This window comes from Rutidosis leptorrhynchoides, chromosome 2 (assembly GCF_046630445.1).
Source record: "Rutidosis leptorrhynchoides isolate AG116_Rl617_1_P2 chromosome 2, CSIRO_AGI_Rlap_v1, whole genome shotgun sequence".
NCBI lineage: Eukaryota > Viridiplantae > Streptophyta > Magnoliopsida > Asterales > Asteraceae > Rutidosis > Rutidosis leptorrhynchoides.
Genome location: NC_092334.1, coordinates 16,749,584 through 16,769,850, shown reverse-complemented (window position 1 = coordinate 16,769,850; position 20,267 = coordinate 16,749,584). Strand labels below are relative to the sequence as shown.

General features: G+C 34.3%; 1 pseudogene; it reads right to left on the bottom strand.

Moving 5' to 3' along the window:
- Window positions 1-20,267, bottom strand: part of LOC139887640 (disease resistance protein RPV1-like) — a 47,987-nt pseudogene that overhangs the window by 18,401 nt on the left and 9,319 nt on the right.

Genomic DNA, 20,267 nt, shown 5'->3' with positions numbered 1-20,267 from the left:
CCTTAGAACACGTCAAACATTCTCCTACATATTTAGCAACATCGGCTTTCATACCCGGCCACCAAAAATGTTTCTTGAGATCCTTGTACATCTTCCCCATTCCAGGATGTATTGAGTATCTGGTTTTATGAGCTTCTCTAAGTACCATTTCTCTCATATCTCCAAATTTTGGTACCCAAATCCTTTCAGCCCTATACCGGGTTCCATCTTCCCGAATATTAAGATGCTTCTCAGATCCTTTGGGTATTTCATCCTTTAAATTTCCCTCTTTTAAAACTCCTTGTTGCGCCTCCTTTATTTGAGTAGTAAGGTTATTATGAATCATTATATTCATAGATTTTACTCGAATGGGTTCTCTGTCCTTCCTGCTCAAGGCATCGGCTACCACATTTGCCTTCCCCGGGTGGTAACAAATCTCAAAGTCATAATCATTCAACAATTCAATCCACCTACGCTGCCTCATATTCAGTTGTTTCTGATTAAATATGTGTTGAAGACTTTTGTGGTCGGTATATATAATACTTTTGATCCCATATAAGTAGTGCCTCCAAGTCTTTAATGCAAAAACAACCGCGCCTAATTCCAAATCATGCGTCGTATAATTTTGTTCGTGAATCTTCAATTGTCTAGACGCATAAGCAATCACCTTCGTTCGTTGCATTAATACACAACCGAGACCTTGCTTTGATGCGTCACAATAAATCACAAAATCATCATTCCCTTCAGGCAATGACAATATAGGTGTCGTAGTTAGCTTTTTCTTCAATAACTGAAACGCTTTCTCTTGTTCATCCTTCCATTCAAATTTCTTCCCTTTATGCGTTAATGCAGTCAAGGGTTTTGCTATTCTGGAAAAGTCTTGGATGAACCTTCTGTAGTAACCAGCTAGTCCTAAAAACGGGCGTATGTGTTTCGGAGTTTTCGGGGTTTCCCACTTTTCAACAGTTTCTATCTTTGCAGAATCCACCTTAATACCTTCTTTGTTCACTATGTGACCGAGGAATTGAACTTCTTCCAACCAAAATGCACACTTTGAAAACTTAGCGTACAATTCTTCCTTCCTCAATACTTCTAACACCTTTCTCAAATGTTCACCGCGTTCTTGGTCATTCTTTGAGTAAATAAGTATGTCATCAATGAAAACAATGACAAACTTGTCAAGGTATGGTCCACACAATCGGTTCATAAGGTCCATGAACACAGCTGGTGCATTAGTTAAACCAAACGGCATGACCATAAACTCGTAATTACCGTAACGTGTTCTGAAAGCAGTCTTTGGAATATCATCTTCTTTCACCCGCATTAGATGATACCCGGAACGTAAGTCAATCTTTGAATAAACAGACGAGCCTTGTAGTTGATCAAATAAGTCATCGATTCTCGGTAGTGGGTAGCGGTTCTTGATGGTAAGTTTGTTCAACTCTCGGTAGTCGATACACAACCTGAATGTACCATCTTTCTTCTTGACAAACAAAACAGGAGCTCCCCACGGTGATGTGCTTGGTCGAATGAAACCACGCTCTAAAAGTTCTTGTAATTGGCTTTGCAGTTCTTTCATCTCGCTGGGTACGAGTCTGTAACGAGCACGAGCTATTGGTGCAGCTCCTAGTACAAGATCTATTTGAAATTCAACGGATCGATGTGGGGGTAATCCCGGTAATTCTTTCGGAAATACATCGGGAAATTCTTTTGCAATGGGAACATCATTGATGCTCTTTTCTTCAGTTTGTACTTTCTCGACGTGTGCTAGAACAGCATAGCAACCTTTTCTTATTAGTTTTTGTGCCTTCAAATTACTAATAAGATGTAGCTTCGTGTTGCCCTTTTCTCCGTACACCATTAAGGGTTTTCCTTTTTCTCGTATAATGCGAATTGCATTTTTGTAACAAACGATCTCTGCTTTCACTTCTTTCAAACAGTCCATACCGATTATCACATCAAAACTCCCTAACTCTACTGGTATCAAATCAATCTTAAATGTTTTGCTAACCAGTTTAATTTCTCGATTCCGACATATATTATCTGCTGAAATTAATTTACCATTTGCTAATTCGAGTAAAAATTTACTATCCAAAGGCATCAATGGACAACTTAATTTAGCATAAAAATCTCTACTCATATAGCTTCTATCCGCACCCGAATCAAATAAAACGTAAGCAAATTTATTGTCAATAAGAAACGTACCCGTAACAAGCTCCGGGTCTTCCTGTGCCTCTGCCGCATTAATATTGAAAACTCTTCTGCGGCCTTGTCCATTCGTGTTCTCCTGGTTCGGGCAATTTCTAATAATGTGGCCCGGTTTTCCACATTTATAACAAACTACATTGGCATAACTTGCTCCGACACTACTTGCTCCGCCATTACTCGTTCCGACACCATTTGTTCCTTTCGTTCTATTAACCCCTGGTCCGTAGACCTCACACTTCGCCGAGCTATGACCATTTCTTTTACACTTGTTGCAAAATTTGGTGCAGAACCCCGAGTGATACTTTTCACACCTTTGGCATAGCTGCTTCTGATTGTTGTTGTTGTTGCGGTTATTATTGTTGTTGGGATGATTGTTGTAGTTGCTGCTGCTGTTGTTGTTGTTGTTGTTGTTGTTGTTGTTGTTGTTGTTGTTGTTGTTGTTGTTGTTGGGCCGTTTGTAGTAGTTGCGATTGATGTTGCGATTGTTGGGATAATTGTTGCGATTATTGTTGTAATTGCTGTTGTTGTTGTATTGGTGATTCTTATCACCGTTTTCCTCCCACTTTCTTTTGACTTGCTTCACATTGGCCTCTTCAGCAGTCTGTTCTTTAATTCTTTCTTCAATCTGGTTCACTAGTTTGTGAGCCATTCTACATGCCTGTTGTATGGAGACGGGCTCGTGTGAACTTATATCTTCTTAGATTCTTTCCGGTAATCCTTTCACAAACGCGTCGATCTTCTCTTCCTCATCTTCGAATGCTCCCGGACACAATAGGCACAATTCTGTGAATCGTCTTTCGTACGTGGTAACATCAAATCCTTGGGTTCGTAACCCTCTAAGTTCTGTCTTGAGCTTATTGACCTCGGTTCTGGGACGGTACTTCTCGTTCATCAAGTGCTTGAATGCTGACCACGGTAGTGCGTACGCATCGTCTTGTCCCACTTGCTCTAGATAGGTATTCCACCATGTTAACGCAGAACCTGTGAAGGTATGCGTAGCGTACTTCACTTTGTCCTCTTCAGTACACTTACTTATGGCAAACACCGATTCGACCTTCTCGTTCCACCGTTTCAATCCGATCGGTCCTTCGGTTCCATCAAATTCCAAAGGTTTGCAGGCAGTGAATTCTTTGTAGGTGCATCCTACACGATTTCCTGTACTGCTAGATCCAAGGTTATTGTTGGTATGTAGCGCAGCCTGTACTGCGGCTATGTTTGAAGCTAGAAAAGTACGGAATTCCTCTTCATTCATATTCACGGTGTGTCGAGTAGTCGGTGCCATTTCCTTCAAAATAGTCAAATGGAACAAGTTAATCATACAGAATATTAAGAGTAGTTAATAGTATTTCTTAGCATAATATGAACTCATTTATAAAAGCTTTTTCTTCATATTAGCGTTTTATAAGTTTAAATTTGGGTAGTACCTACCCGTTAAGTTCATACTTAGTAGCAAATATACAATTCAACTACTACAATTCTATATGAAAAACTGATTATAATAATATTTCGCGTTCAAACTTTTACACAATATTTTACAAACTTACAATACCGCTTATTTTACATATAGCATGAAATATAGCACACAATAAATTTGATACAAGATGGTTGTGAAGATAATTCTAGCTAGTACACAAGTCGTTCAGCAAAGGCAATAAAGACACGTAATTCATACGTCCAGAAACAAGTCATGCATTCTGGTTTTACTAGGATTACTTCCCATCCTTGGTCTTGTGAAACATAACCGTTATGGCCGTTGATAAGACAGCGTGTTGTAACGTCGTCAAAGGGACGAGGGTTACGTAATGTCCAACAGTCCCGTAACAATCTAAAAACCTCATTTCTTACTGATAATGCTAAAAACTAACATATATTTCATAGCATTATTCCTCAAGAAAGACAAGCTTTTAGTTGCAATTGTTCTATTTACAAGTGATATTCGTTTAAATAATAAAAGGTGAAGACAAAAGACAGATTCGACGAATTGAAGACGCAAACGACCAAAAAGCTCAAAAGAACAAAAGACAATCAAAGAGGTTTCAATTATTGATAAGAAACGTCTCGAAATCACAAGAGTACAAGATTCAAAATGCAAAGTACAAAATATAAAATTGTACGCAAGGACGTTCGAAAATCCGAAACCGGGACCAGAGTCAACTCTTAACGCTCGACGCAACGGACTAAAAATTACAAGTTAACTATGCATATAAATATAATATAATATATAATTAATTATATTAATTATATATATATTATATATATATTATAAACCGTCGGTAAAAAAGAGCCAAACTCCTCTGAGCTGTAAAAGTAACCTCCGCGACTCGCGGAGTTTGAAGAGGTTTTCACCGCGAGTCGCGGAGCCCCAAAATTCGACTTTTCCTATAAAAGCAACCGAATTCTGATCGCAATTCATAATTTTTTTTTCTTCTTATCATACGTAAACGATATATATATATATATATATAATTTATATTTTAATTTTAATTTTAATTCTAATAATAAGGGTATGTTAGCGAATGTTGTAAGGGTGTAAGTCGAAATTCTGTCCGTGTAACGCTACGCTATTTTTAATCATTGTAAGTTATGTTCAACCTTTTTATATTAATGTCTCGTAGCTAAGTTATTATTATGCTTATTTAAAATGAAGTAATCATGATGTTGGGCTAATTACTAAAATTGGGTAATTGGGCTTTGTACCATAATTGGGGTTTGGACAAAAGAACGACACTTGTGGAAATTAGACTATGGGCTATTAATGGGCTTTATATTTGTTTAACTAAATGATAGTTTGTTAATGTTAATATAAAGATTTACAATTGGGCGTCCCTATAAATTACCATATACACTCGATCGGACACGATGGGCGGGGTATTTATATGTACGAATAATCGTTCATTTAACCGGACACGGGAATGGATTAATAGCCACTAGAATAATTAAAACAGGGGTGAAATTACATTCAAGGGTAATTGGTGTAATTGTTAACAAAGTAGTAAAACCTTAGTTTACACGCAGTCGATAACCTGGTGTATTCATTAAACAAAGTATTAAAACCTTGTTACAATTCGAATCCCCAATTAGTTGGAATATTTAACTTCGGGTATAATAATAATTTGACGAGGACACTCGCACTTTATATTTATGACTGATGGACTGTTATGGACAAAAACCAGACGGACAGATTAAATAATCCAGGACAAAGGACAATTAACCCATGGGCATAAAACTAAAATCAACACGTCAAACATCATGATTACGGAAGTTTAAATAAGCATAATTCTTTTATTTCATATTTAATTTCCTTTATTTTATATTTAATTGCACTTCTAATTATCGCACTTTTATTTATTGTTATTTAATCGCACTTTTAATTATCGTACTTTTTAATTATCGTAAGTTTATTTTATCACACTTTTATTATTCGCAATTTCATTATCGTTATTTACTTTACGCTTTAATTTAAGTCTTGTATTTATTTTATATTTTACATTAGGTTTTAACTGCGACTAAAGTCTTAAAATCGACAAACCGGTCATTAAACGGTAAAAACCCCCCTTTATAATAATAATATTACTTATATATATGTTTGTATTTTTATAAAAGTAAACTAATATAGCGTTAAGCTTTGTTTAAAGATTTCCCTGTGGAACGAACCGGACTTACTAAAAACTACACTATTTTACGATTAGGTACACTGCCTATAAGTGTTGTAGCAAGGTTTAAGTATATCCATTCTATAAATAAATAAATATCTTGTGTAAAATTGTATCGTATTTAATAGTATTTTCTGCTAAAATTAATAACTATTTTATACCACTCCGCTACCACATCAAGTATTTTTGGCGCCGCTGCCGGGGAACACTCTTAAAAGCCGGAAGCGCAACGCTAATATAAAAAAAAAAGGATTTTTTGTTTACTTTTATTAAAATTCGCTTTTGTAAAAATACGTTTTAAATATTCGAAAATATAAAAAGAAAAACAAAAATATAAGTATTTTTAAGATTTTGTTAAATATTTAAGTTTTATAAGTTTCTTTATTTTTATTTTAGTTTATAAAAATATAAGTTTTATTTTAATATCTTTTATTTATTTAAAAACAGAAAACAGAAAATAAAAAAAAAATAAAGAAAAAACGCGTCGAATATTTAAACCTGTCAGCTGAATTCTGGAACCCCGCAACTCGCGGGGTTTGATGCAATAAATACCGCGACTCGCGGAGGGTACCTGACACACGAACAGAAACCCTAATCCTGCATTTATTACGGTAATTATTAATTAATTATTATTAAACCCTAATTATTATTATTATTATAATTAATTTTATTTTAACTTTTACTTTTTATTTAATTTATGTATTTAGTATTAATTAGTTTTATTAAATTGTAAAATTAGTAGTTTTATTAAATAAAAAAATATAAAAATAATATTTTTATAAAAATTGTACTTTTTACAACTTTTTATATATTTTTATATTTTGTCCCTTTTTAATCGTTGTAGCATAACTTTTGTATTTTTAGCTCATATTTAATTTTAAACTTAGTTTTTGCTATAGTTATTTTTACTCCTAGATTTTTAGGCTTTGCCGTAGAATTCCTTAAGTGCTTTTTCTTTAGACTAAGATTTAGGTGCTTTAGAATTTTGCGACGCCTTTTTAAGTTTTAGTTTCTTTTTAAGTTATTTCCATTTGGGATTTAGTTTTTCTTGTAAGCTTTAATATTTTTAGACACCTTTTACTATGTATCAATTATCATTCCAATTAGTAATTTCAATTTGCGATTATAATTTTAAGTTAGTTGTAGTAATAAGGTTAGGTTAGTTAAGTATTTTTAAGTTTTGATAAGTTTCTTTTATTTTTTTTAGTCACTTTTTTTCAACCATTTTTTTTCTTTTTCTACCTTTTGCGACGAACTCTTTTTCTCTCTTATTTCTCGCCATTCTAGTTTTTAGGACTTAGAATTTTTTCTACTTCTTATCTAAATTTCTTAAAATTACGAAAATTTATTTTAAGTGGTTAAATTAATAGACATCAAAATTTTCTGGTTCGTAGTAATAGTTGGATTTGTACGTGGACCGGGTTATTGGAGCCAAACAGTCCTCAATTATATTGAGACCAAACGAATCCTGCCCCTCTGCTGCATCTTTTGGCTATTCGAAACGTGGGCAAAATCAGAAAAGTCTATTGATTGGATAACTTATTATAATTTTTCTTTCCTTTTTAAAACTAATAGGATATTCAGTGAATGCACCGAGCAAGACGTTCATCACCTTTTATACGTTCACCACCTGTAACTAGATCAAGACATTTAGCAAATATAACCGCCGTTGATTTTTCTTTAGAATCGTCATCCAGTCGACCAAGTACTTCAGTTCAAATTTCCGATAATCCATTTTTTGAACCCAACATCACAATTGAGAATCCGGAAAATATTCAGGAACGGTTCGTAGATCCTGAACCACTAAACCTTCCTCCGGAACCACTAATCATTCAAACAGAGATTGTTGAGGAACGAACCATTAAATCAGAATCATCTAGTGATACCGATTCAGCAAATTCAATTATGGAGAATCTGGAACCTTTAAGTATGGAAGACCGAATGAGAGCTAAACGCACTGGCCAAGGTCACGCAATTACTCATCCAGACATTAATGCGCCAGATTATGAAATCAAAGGACAAATTCTACACATGGTGACTAATCAATGCCAATTTAGTGGTGCGCCGAAGGAAGATCCAAATGAACATCTACGTACCTTTAATAGGATCTGCACACTATTTAAAATCCGAGAAGTGGAGGATGAACAGATATATCTCATGTTATTTCCCTGGACTTTAAAGGGAGAAGCCAAAGATTGGTTGGAATCGTTACCTGAAGGGGCGATCGATACATGGGACGTTTTAGTTGACAAATTTCTTAAACAATTCTTTCCTGCATCTAAAGCCGTAAGACTTCAAGCAGAAATTGTTACGTTTACACAGAAACCAAATGAAACTCTATATGAGGCGTGGACAAGATATGGAAAGTTGTTAAGAGGATGTCCGCAACATGGTTTAGACACCTGTCAAATAGTACAAATATTCTACCAAGGATGCGACATCACTACAAGAAAAGACATAGATATAGCAGCTGGTGGTTCTATTATGAAGAAAACCGAAACTGATGCTTACAAAATTATTGATAACACTGCTTCCCACTCACATGAGTGGCACCAAGAAAAAGATATCGTTAGATCATCTAAAGCAGCTAGAGCCGATTCTATCCATGACTTAGATTCCATTTCCGCAAAGATAGATGCTGTGGAGAGACGAATGGAAAAGATGACTAAGGATATTCACTCAATACGAATTAGTTGTGAGCAGTGTGGAGGACCACATTTGACAAAAGATTGTCTCAGTATTGAATTAACAATGGAACAAAGAGAGAATATTTCATACATAAACCAAAGGCCTGGAAATAATTATCAGAATAATTATCAACCGCCAAGACCGATTTACAATCAAAACCAGAATTATAACCAAAATATTCCATACAACAACCAACAAGGTCCTAGCAATCAACAAGTATCCAATAATACTTACAATCAGCAAAGACCTAATTTTCAAAACAAACCACCACAACAAACCGATGATAAAAAGCCGAATTTAGAAGATATGATGACGAAGCTAGTTGAAACTCAAACGCAGTTTTTCACATCTCAAAAACAAACTAATGAACAAAATGCTCAAGCATTTAGAAATCAACAAGCTTCTATTCAAAATCTGGAACAAGAAGTAAGTAACCTAGCAAGATTAATAGGTGAAAGAAAACCGGGAAGTTTACCAAGCGATACAAATGCTAACCCCCGGAATGAAACAGCTAAAGCTATTACCACAAGAAGTGGTACAACACTTAAACCACCTGAAATACCTGTAACTTCTGATGAAACTATTCCTACTCCACAAGAACCACAACCTGATCAAGATAAGGAAAAAGAACCGGTAGTTGAAAAAGTTAATGAAGATAACACAGTTAAGGATAAACCTTATGTTAAACCATACCAACCACCACTTCCTTACCCGAGTAAAATGAAGAAAGAAAAACTTGAAGCCGAGCAATCCAAATTCTTGGATATGTTTAAACAGATAAATGTAAATCTTCCTTTCATTGATGTGATTTCAGGAATGCCAAGATATGCTAAATTCTTGAAAGATCTAATCTCAAATAGAAAGAAAATGGAAGAACTCTCGGCTGTTACTATGAATGCTAATTGTTCAGCAGTGCTGTTGAATAAGATACCAGAAAAACTATCTGATCCAGGAAGTTTCACAATTCCATGTTTTCTGGGTAGTCTTAGTTCAATAGAAGCATTGGCAGACTTAGGTGCTAGTATAAATCTAATGCCGTATTCACTATACGCTAAACTAGACCTTGGAGAATTGAAACCAACAAGAATAAGCATACAACTAGCCGATAGATCAATAAAATATCCTAGAGGGATAATGGAGAACATGCTAGTTAAAGTTGGCACTTTAGTATTTCCAGTAGATTTTGTTGTTTTGGACATGGAAGAAGATTCTCAAGTTCCTCTCATATTAGGAAGACCATTCTTAAACACGGCTAAAGCAATGATAGACGTGTTCGGTAAGAAACTGACCCTAAGTATAGAGGATGAGAGTGTTACCTTTTCAGTTGATAGAGCAATGCAACAACCACAATCTGCAGATGATACATGTTATTATATTCAAACTATAGATGCACATGCAGAATTATTAGAAGAATTTCCAGAATTACAAGGAACAGGAGAATGTTCTTTAGGAGAAGGTAATGAACCAATTGATGAAGCTGAAATGTTAGCTACACTTATAGCTAATGGATATGAACCAACAACAGAAGAAATTCAAATGCTAAAAGAAGAAGACAGATATCGATATAAATCATCGATAGAAGAACCTCCGAAATTAGAGTTAAAGCCACTTCCAAACCATTTGGAATACGCTTATTTACATGGTGAATCTGAATTACCTGTAATAATATCGTCTTCTCTTACTGAAAATGAGAAATCACAACTCATTTCTGTGTTGAAAGCTCATAAACCAGCCATTGCATGGAAGATTCATGATATTAAAGGAATAAGTCCTTCGTATTGCACACATAAAATCCTTATGGAAGAAGGTCATAAAACGTATGTGCAACGCCAACGAAGACTAAATCCTAATATGCAAGATGTAGTTAAGAAAGAGATTATTAAACTGCTAGATGCAGGTTTGATATATCCAATTTCTGATAGTCCATGGGTAAGCCCAGTTCAATGCGTACCTAAGAAGGGTGGCATGACTGTCATTACAAATGAGAAAAATGAGCTTATTCCTACTAGGACTGTAACAGGATGGCGTGTATGTATTGATTATAGAAAATTAAATGACGCCACCAGAAAAGATCACTTTCCCTTACCTTTCATAGATCAAATGTTGGAAAGATTAGCCGGAAATAGTTACTATTGTTTTCTAGATGGATTTTCCGGATATTTTCAAATTCCAATAGCACCCGAGGACCAAGAGAAAACCACATTCACGTGCCCTTATGGTACTTTTGCTTACAAACGCATGCCATTTGGACTTTGCAACGCCCCTGCAACCTTTCAAAGGTGTATGATGGCGATTTTTCACGACATGATAGAATAATGCATGGAAGTATTCATGGATGACTTTTCAGTCTTCGGTGATACATTTAAATCATGTCTAGTTAATCTGGAACGAATGCTAATTAGATGCGAAAAATCAAATCTAGTACTTAATTGGGAGAAATGCCATTTCATGGTTAAAGAAGGCATCGTTCTTGGACATAAAATTTCAAAAGAAGGAATTGAAGTGGATAGAGCTAAAGTAGATGTAATTGCTAAACTTCCACATCCCACCAATGTTAGAGGAGTTAGGAGTTTTCTAGGGCATGCCGGTTTTTACCGACGTTTCATAAAAGATTTTTCTAAAATTGCCACTCCTATGAATAAACTCCTAGAAAAGGATGCGCCATTCATCTTTTCAGATGAGTGTATCAAATCTTTTAATATTCTTAAAGAGAAACTCACTAATGCGCCGATCATGATAACACCAAATTGGAATCTACCATTTGAACTAATGTGCGATGCAAGTGATTTTGCAATGGGAGCCGTTTTAGGACAAAGGATTGAAAAACGATTTCAACCTATATATTATGCTAGTAAGACGTTACAAGGAGCACAAACAAACTATACAACTACTGAAAAAGAACTCCTTGCTATTGTCTTTGCTTTTGACAAATTTCGATCATATCTCGTTCTAGCAAAAACGGTGGTCTATACCGACCATTCTGCTCTTAGATACCTATTTTCAAAACAAGATGCTAAACCAAGATTAATCCGTTGGATCTTACTCTTACAAGAGTTTGATATTGAAATCCGAGATAAAAGAGGAGCAGAAAATCTCGCCGCTGATCATCTTTCTCGTCTTGAAAATCCCGAATTAGAAGTTCTAAATGAATCAGCCATACAAGACAACTTTCCTGATGAATATCTATTGAAGATAGATTATAAAGAAATCCCATGGTTTGCAGACTATGCAAACTACTTAGTTTGTGGATTCCTTGAAAAAGGATTATCGTACCAAAGACGAAAGAAATTCTTCAGTGATATAAAACACTATTTTTGGGAAGATCCACATCTGTTTAAAAGTTGTCCCGATGGAATAATACGCCGATGTGTATTTGGAGATGAAGCTAGTAAAATTTTAAACCATTGTCACACAGGACCAACAGGAGGGCATTATGGGCCTCAACTAACAGCAAGAAAAGTTTATGAAGCTGGATTCTATTGGCCTACAATTTACAAAGACGCACACCTTCTTTGCAAATCCTGTGATGCATGTCAAAGGGCCGGAAAAATAAGTCAACGTGATGAAATGCCACAAAATGTCATCCAAGTATGTGAAGTATTTGACATTTGGGGTATTGACTTTATGGGTCCATTTCCAAAATCTAATAATAATCTATATATACTCGTAGCCATTGATTATGTATCTAAATGGGCGGAAGCACAAGCTCTCCCAACCAACGATGCACGAGTTGTAGTCAACTTTTTAAAACGTCTTTTTGCAAGGTTTGGAACACCGAAAGCTTTAATAAGTGATCGGGGTACTCATTTCTGTAATAATCAACTTGAGAAAGTTCTTAAAAGATATGGAGTAACTCATAAAATCTCCACCGCATATCATCCACAAACAAGTGGACAAGTTGAAAATACCAACCGAGCTTTAAAACGTATTCTAGAGAAAACCGTAGGATCAAATCCGAAGGAATGGTCCATTAAATTGGAGGATGCACTCTGGGCTTTTAGAACAGCCTACAAAACTCCAATTGGAACCACACCTTTTAGACTTGTTTATGGAAAAGCATGTCATCTTCCAGTAGAAATTGAACACAAAGCATTTTGGGCTTTGAAGACATGTAATCTTGATTTACATGAAGCCGGACGTCTACGATTAAGTCAACCAAATGAATTAGAAGAATTAAGACATGAAGCATACGAAAATTCGTTAATCTATAAAGAAAGAACGAAGAAATGGCATGATAAAAGAATCAGAAGTTCAAAAGAATTTAAAGAAGGAGACAGAGTTCTTCTTTTCAATTCACGATTCAAGCTATTTCCTGGAAAATTGAAATCAAGATGGTCTGGACCATTCATAGTCAAAAGAGTTTTCCCATACGGAACGATAGAATTAATAAATTCAAATGGGATTGAATTTAAAGTTAATGGTCACAGAGTTAAACATTACATACATGGTCCGATGGAAGTCGACAACGAAGTTAATCACAATTTCGACACCACAGCTAACTAAGTGTGGGGAGAATCAAGTCTTTAAAGGATAATATGTATTTCTGTTAGAGTTAGATTGTCTGTTTTCGTGTAGTTCTCGAAAATGGAACCCGAATGGTCTTTCCCTAGCAGACCCTAAAGAACTAGTCTTCTCCCCCCATTCTGAATTTTTATTTTTTTTAGGTTTTTACAAAATGAAGACTGCCTGTGAACTAAACCATGGTCTAATGCTACACGCTTTGATCACTAAAAGAAATAATGACATACTACCGAGTGAAATAGTATCAGTAATCAGAGAAAGAATGGACGGAGTTAGAAAAGAATCCAGATGCGAAGATAATAAGTTACAATTTGGTAAAGGAAAATCAAAATCCGCAGCGAAAAGAAGAGCACGACACCTAGAACGATGTCACAAATGCGGAAAATGGTCACATGGAGGTAAATGTTCCAATAATCAAACCTATTCAAATACCGAATTTGTTACTTTATGCAGAGACGGACCGTTCATATGTTTAGAAGAAAAGATACTGAATGCTCGAGGTTACGCCTATGTAGCCATGGAAAACCAATTAAACCGACTATCTTATGAATGGGATAGATCATATAACTAAGAAATCTATTTCACAGGTATGTCTGTACAGTTTTTATTTTTATTTTTATTTTTAACCTTTTGATAATAAACGCTAATTTGTTCGCTAAAAAGTATTAAATTGGTATTGAATAAAATTAGGTTTGGCGACCGAAATTATTGATATCATTCAAAAATTTATTACATCACTGCGAAATTTAACGTTTATTCTTAAGGTATAAATATCTTTAATCAATCAAACCAAAATATTTCAAAAATTCGTCATGAGTTAAATTAGGTCTTGGAACCGAAATAACTTTACCGAAAAGAGGGGCGCATATTTTTGATAATATTTGATTGATTAAAGTGGGATAAAAAGGCAAAAAGATTTTTAAATTTATTTTTACCATGTTTTTAAAATTAATATTTAAATCTTAAATTAATATTGTAAATTTTGTAAAAACAATATATTTAAAATTGTAAATATTTGAAAAATTAATATAAGTTTGATATGAATTTATGAATTTTTAAATTAAGATTGGTGTGAATTTTTAAAATATAAATTTTTAATTTTATGCATTTCAAATTTTAAGTTTGGTGTGAATTTTTAATAATAATTTTGAATTTTATATTTAAGTTGTGTGAATTTAAAAACAAAAATTTACTTTATCTCATTAAGTTAAGAATATGATTTTTAAAATTCGTCGTAAGTTGAAGACTAGGTCTTTGAACCGAAATTGCTTTACCCGAGGGAGGGACGAGAACTTTTATTATCATTATTTTTAATCTTATTGAATTAGAGTATGCCAAAAACATTGAAAAAACCCAAAAATCTTAGCTTTTAAAACAATCGCTACAAAAAGACAAATTTTAAAATTTTGTCGAAGGACGGACTAGGACATCGATCCGAAACGACCTCGTCCTAAATAACAAGGGAAACAAAATTTTAAAATTAATTACTTAATTGTTTTAATAAGTTAATGATTATAAAAAAAAAAAAAAAAAAAAATACCAAACTCCGCGACTCGCGGAGTTTGGAGCTTAAATCTCCGCGACTCGCGGAGGGACCGAAAATCAGAAAAAAAAAATAAAAAGAGCTGAACGATCAGTGCACCACACAACTCAAACACTGCGAAAAATAACAGCGAAAAAACTCCGAAAAATCACCCAAAAACACCCCAAAAATCACAATTTTTAACCGTTAATCACCAAATCTTTTGCTAAAATCATGTTGAGAAGGATGCTATCTAAGAATTACTCAAGAAAAACGGTAAATTTATACACCTAAACACCATTTAATTCGAAATTTGATGTTCTTGAGCGATTTTTTCCCCAATTTGATTTTGATGCTTTTTAGCGTAATTAGGCTTAAATTGTTTATGTATTATGCTTGTATAACCTAGATTGATGCTGTTTAACATGATTAGAAGCCTTAAACTTCAAATTTTGAGTAATCTAGGGTTTGTGTTCTTGAGCAAATTTGGGGCTTTTTGATATAAACAGGTTATGGCCGATTTTTGTCATGAATTGTTGCTAAATTGAGTAGTGTAACATGTCTAGGTAGTTAAATGATCCAAACTTTGAGCCTAAACATGATTTTGAGAATTAAAGTGGACTTTTTCAAGTCTAAAATTCATGAACTTGATTTTTGAAAGATAATGCCATTTGAGACTTGTTTAATTGCTAGTAATGATTATTTTGACATGTTATTTGAGTTGAATGCTTATGAACTTGGCGAACATTTTCGTATATGCTTATTTGAAAAAGTGTAGATTTGATAAAAATGTGAAAATGAGCTTAAGTTTGATATAAATTGATAATGTCATTGTAATTATTTTGATTGATGATTTTGCTGATACTAATGCATATTTGGATGCACAAAAATTGGGTTTGATGTGTTTTGCAGAATGAAAGGAGTGAATCTTCATCCCAAGCCCGCAATGCTCCTGCTGAGAATTTGGAACAACAGGAGGTGGATAACTACTACAAGCAGGATATACCTCATCCAGTCATGACCTTTTCCGATATGCACTTGGAAGAGTTGCACCCGAACCTGAGATTTGACAGACTTTGGATAGATTATCCAAAATATCAAAGGGGTTTGCATACTCTTCATTCTGAGGTTGTTGAGGTACCAAGGGTCATAGAATGGGGACCCTTAGAAGCTGTAGAATTGGCTGGGCCAATTAGGGAATTACTTGTACAGAGGTATGGTAATTCTTCTTTTAATGACTGGGTACATTTATTCACCATACGTAGACCTGTATATAAAGTATGGTGTGAAGAATTGTTATGTAGTATAGAGTTGAATGATCGGGTAGCTAGTTTAACCGATCATTCTTTTATTAGATTTTTGTTAGGCGGTTCGATGCGCCACATGTCTTTACTGGACATGGCTCAGGCTTTACGTATATATACGCCTGAGGAGTTAGCGTCTGCCGATTGTAGAGGATTGATACTAAACGGTAGAAAGATAGATGAAAATTTTGATACACACGGTGTGTGGAGTCAAATGACAAGCCATCACCGTTTCAAAGGGGGAAATTACTCTTATTTGGATATAGATAGAGCCGAATTAAGAGTGATACATAGGTTTTTAGCTAATTCGATTACACAAAGGGGTAAGAACAAGGAAAAAGTAAATGAACAGGATTTGTTTTACCATATGTGTATTCGAGACCCACAAAGCGCTGTAAGTATACCATATTGTGTGGGTTATTATTTATCAGCTATGGTTCGGGGGATGCGACCGCATAGCATAATAGGAGGTGGTATTTTTATTACTTTGATTGGTGAATATCTCGGTGTGGATATAAGTCGGGGGGGATTATTAGTAGAAGAACCAGAACCCCGCGATACTATAGGTTTAAATGTATACCATGGTGTGAAAGTTTTAAAGAGGCGAAATAACGCCGCAGTACGATACCATGGTAGACATCCACAGGTGGAGAGAAACCAGCAGCAAGGTAATGTAGGAGGGGGGAATGAGATGCAAGAAATGCATAGGTTTATAGCTTCTCAGGAATACGAAAATGCTAGACAGAGAGCATTTGAAGATTTGCAAGTTCATCAGAACCAAATCATAGCTCATTGCCAACATATAGGTAGAAACTATATTCCTACACCGAAACCCATCTTCCCTCCCTGGTCTATAGAGATGCAGCCACGGTATCCTACGTATGACCCTGCCGAAGCATTCTATAGCACCTATGGTTATGCCTGGAACCCCTATTGGTACCAATATCATCCTTAGTATACTTATTATTTTTTTATTTTTTATTTTTTTAATTTGTAATTATTGATACGTTTAATACTTTTGTTAATATTGTAATCATTTTTATAATTGTCTAACTTTTATTCTTAGATTTTAATAATTTTTGAATGTGGGGTAATATACCAAACTTCAAAAATATGTATATATGTTTGCAGTTTATCTTATGTACACAACAGGGTAAAACAACGCATTTTCAAAGACTGGCATTAAGTTCAGCAAAAGCAACTAATTTTGACGACAAGATGCAAAATATATGTGAAATAACAACAAGACGGAATGAACAAATGATGTGCACCATTTATCATTCAGCAAACAAACGCCAATATATTTGGAAACTTTGGTAAAATTTAATCATTTTCACACAAATCACCCTCAATAATTTAAATTGTTACTGATTTCTTGCAAATGAGGGCATTGCAAGATCTTAAGTGTGGGAAGGGGTTAAATTCTTTCGGATTTTAAAATTTTTTACTTTATACACTTGGTTACCATTAAAAATACTAGTAAAGCAGTAGTTGTATTAGAATCTAGTGCTCTCTGATAAAAAAGAACAGCCCTAGTCTTATATACTGACTACCCAATTCTAGTAAAAATTTTCAAAATTTTCAATTAAATGAATTCAAAATCATCTTTATACATATTTATGAACGATAAAACTAGGTTTTAACACCGAAATTATTGTTACCTCGGAAAGGACATAAATTAAGAAACAAACTAAAATGTTAAAATTCATTTAAAATGGAATAGAGGACGATAAAAAGGAAAATAAAAGCCAAGTGTGGGAAAATTTACCAAGTTATCTTAAACATATGTCACATATATCTGTAACAAATAACTGAAAATACTTTTGCTTTGGACTAAACTAAACTGTTTTTACCCGATGAAAGAAAAGAAGAGATGGATCTACATGATGAATCAATTCCATCATTAAAAGGAAGTAAAGTCTTCCGAAAAAGACACGCGCTTCTTGATTTAGGTCATGAAGTTGTCGTCCAGACCAGCTGTAGGTTGACGAAAAATCTAGAAAAGTCATCACTAAAATCAGCAGGAAATCCACGGACCTCAGCATTAAACAGGGTCGCCAAGTGGTCAGATTTATCCTAACCATGAGAAGGATTTATCTCGTACAATGGGGGGGCACCATGCAAAATAGCTGGATAAGACTAATGAATCAGATCCCCAGAAAGGATAATCTCCTTAAAGATTAAAAATCAGCTTTTAAGACTGATATTACTCAATCCTAGAGATTGACCTTAAAGATTGAGAATTACAAACTCATGGAATTCAATGATATCTAAACTCGAGCTTGAACGAGAAAATATTTTGATCAAAATTACGAACCGATTTGTTTTCTGAAAACCCTATTTTCAATGCGTTCATTACCATTGAACGTAAAATCCTAGGAATTCACCTGGAATTCATTAGGTCACCTGAACTAAATCGGGTGTCAACCGTAAGAACGGTGGTTGCATAGCATGGTCAAAGACAGGACCTTGTGCCAGACCGAAAAATTATAAGGGTGAGCTTTACTATTGCTCCTACCAAGGATAGTAATTGCGTCCGACACGTTATAGACCATAATTAAAAGCATGTCAGGGGACATTGCCTTAACAGTTCTTGTTCAACGCTTTCCTTTACAACCGGACGGTAGTTTACCGAAAGGTAATATACGGGACAAGTAAACTGGACGTGTTGCTTTCCAAATACAAGGTTAGCAAGTGGGTGACACAAAACCGCAAGTTTTGAGCTAAAATTTTCAAATCTGAAACCCACCAAACCCACAAAAATATTTTGCAAACACCGGTAAAGGGTTATTCCGGAAAACTTATCTAGGGTAAAAACTAGATTTCAAAAGATCAAATGTTTTCATAAAGATCCAATTTCCTTAATGGATCTAAATTTTTATAGACATGTGGGACTGTAAACCATATCGTTACTACCATTGTTTATATCACCGTATAGAAATCACTGATGTACAAAGTGTGAAGAATAAAGAAGTGATTCTTGTATTTCAAGATGATATTGCTTGAGGACAAGCAACGCTCAAGTGTGGGAATATTTGATAATGCTAAAAACGAACATATATTTCATAGCATTATTCCTCAAGAAAGACAAGCTTTTAGTTGCAATTGTTCTATTTACAAGTGATATTCGTTTAAATAATAAAAGGTGAAGACAAAAGACAGATTCGACGAATTGAAGACGCAAACGACCAAAAAGCTCAAAAGAACAAAAGACAATCAAAGAGGTTCCAATTATTGATAAGAAACGTCTCGAAATCACAAGAGTACAAGATTCAAAACGCAAAGTACAAAATATAAAATTGTACGCAAGGACGTTCGAAAATCCGGAACCGAGACCAGAGTCAACTCTTAACGCTCGACGCAACGGACTAAAAATTACAAGTTAACTATGCATATAAATATAATATAATATATAATTAATTATATTAATTATATATATATTATATATATATATTATAAACCGTCGGTAAACAAAGAGCCAAACTCCTCTGAGCTGTAAAAGTAACCTCCGCGACTCGCGGAGTTTGAAGAGGTTTTCACCGCGAGTCGCGGAGCCCCAAAATTCGACTTTTCCTATAAAAGCAACCGAATTCTGATCGCAATTCATAATTTTTTTTTCTTCTTATCATACGTAAACGATATATATATATATATATATATATATATATATATATATATATATATATATATATATATATATATATATATATATATATATATATATATATATATAATTTATATTTTAATTTTAATTTTAATTCTAATAATAAGGGTATGTTAGCGAATGTTGTAAGGGTGTAAGTCGAAATTCTGTCCGTGTAACGCTACGCTATTTTTAATCATTGTAAGTTATGTTCAACCTTTTTATATTAATGTCTCGTAGCTAAGTTATTATTATGCTTATTTAAAACGAAGTAATCATGATGTTGGGCTAATTACTAAAATTGGGTAATTGGGCTTTGTACCATAATTGGGGTTTGGACAAAAGAACGACACTTGTGGAAATTAGACTATGGGCTATTAATGGGCTTTATATTTGTTTAACTAAATGATAGTTTGTTAATGTTAATATAAAGATTTACAATTGGGCGTCCCTATAAATTACCATATACACTCGATCGGACACGATGGGCGGGGTATTTATATGTACGAATAATCGTTCATTTAACCGGACACGGGAATGGATTAATAGCCACTAGAATAATTAAAACAGGGGTGAAATTACATTCAAGGGTAATTGGTGTAATTGTTAACAAAGTAGTAAAACCTTAGTTTACACGCAGTCGATAACCTGGTGTATTCATTAAACAAAGTATTAAAACCTTGTTACAATTCGAATCCCCAATTAGTTGGAATATTTAACTTCGGGTATAATAATAATTTGACGAGGAC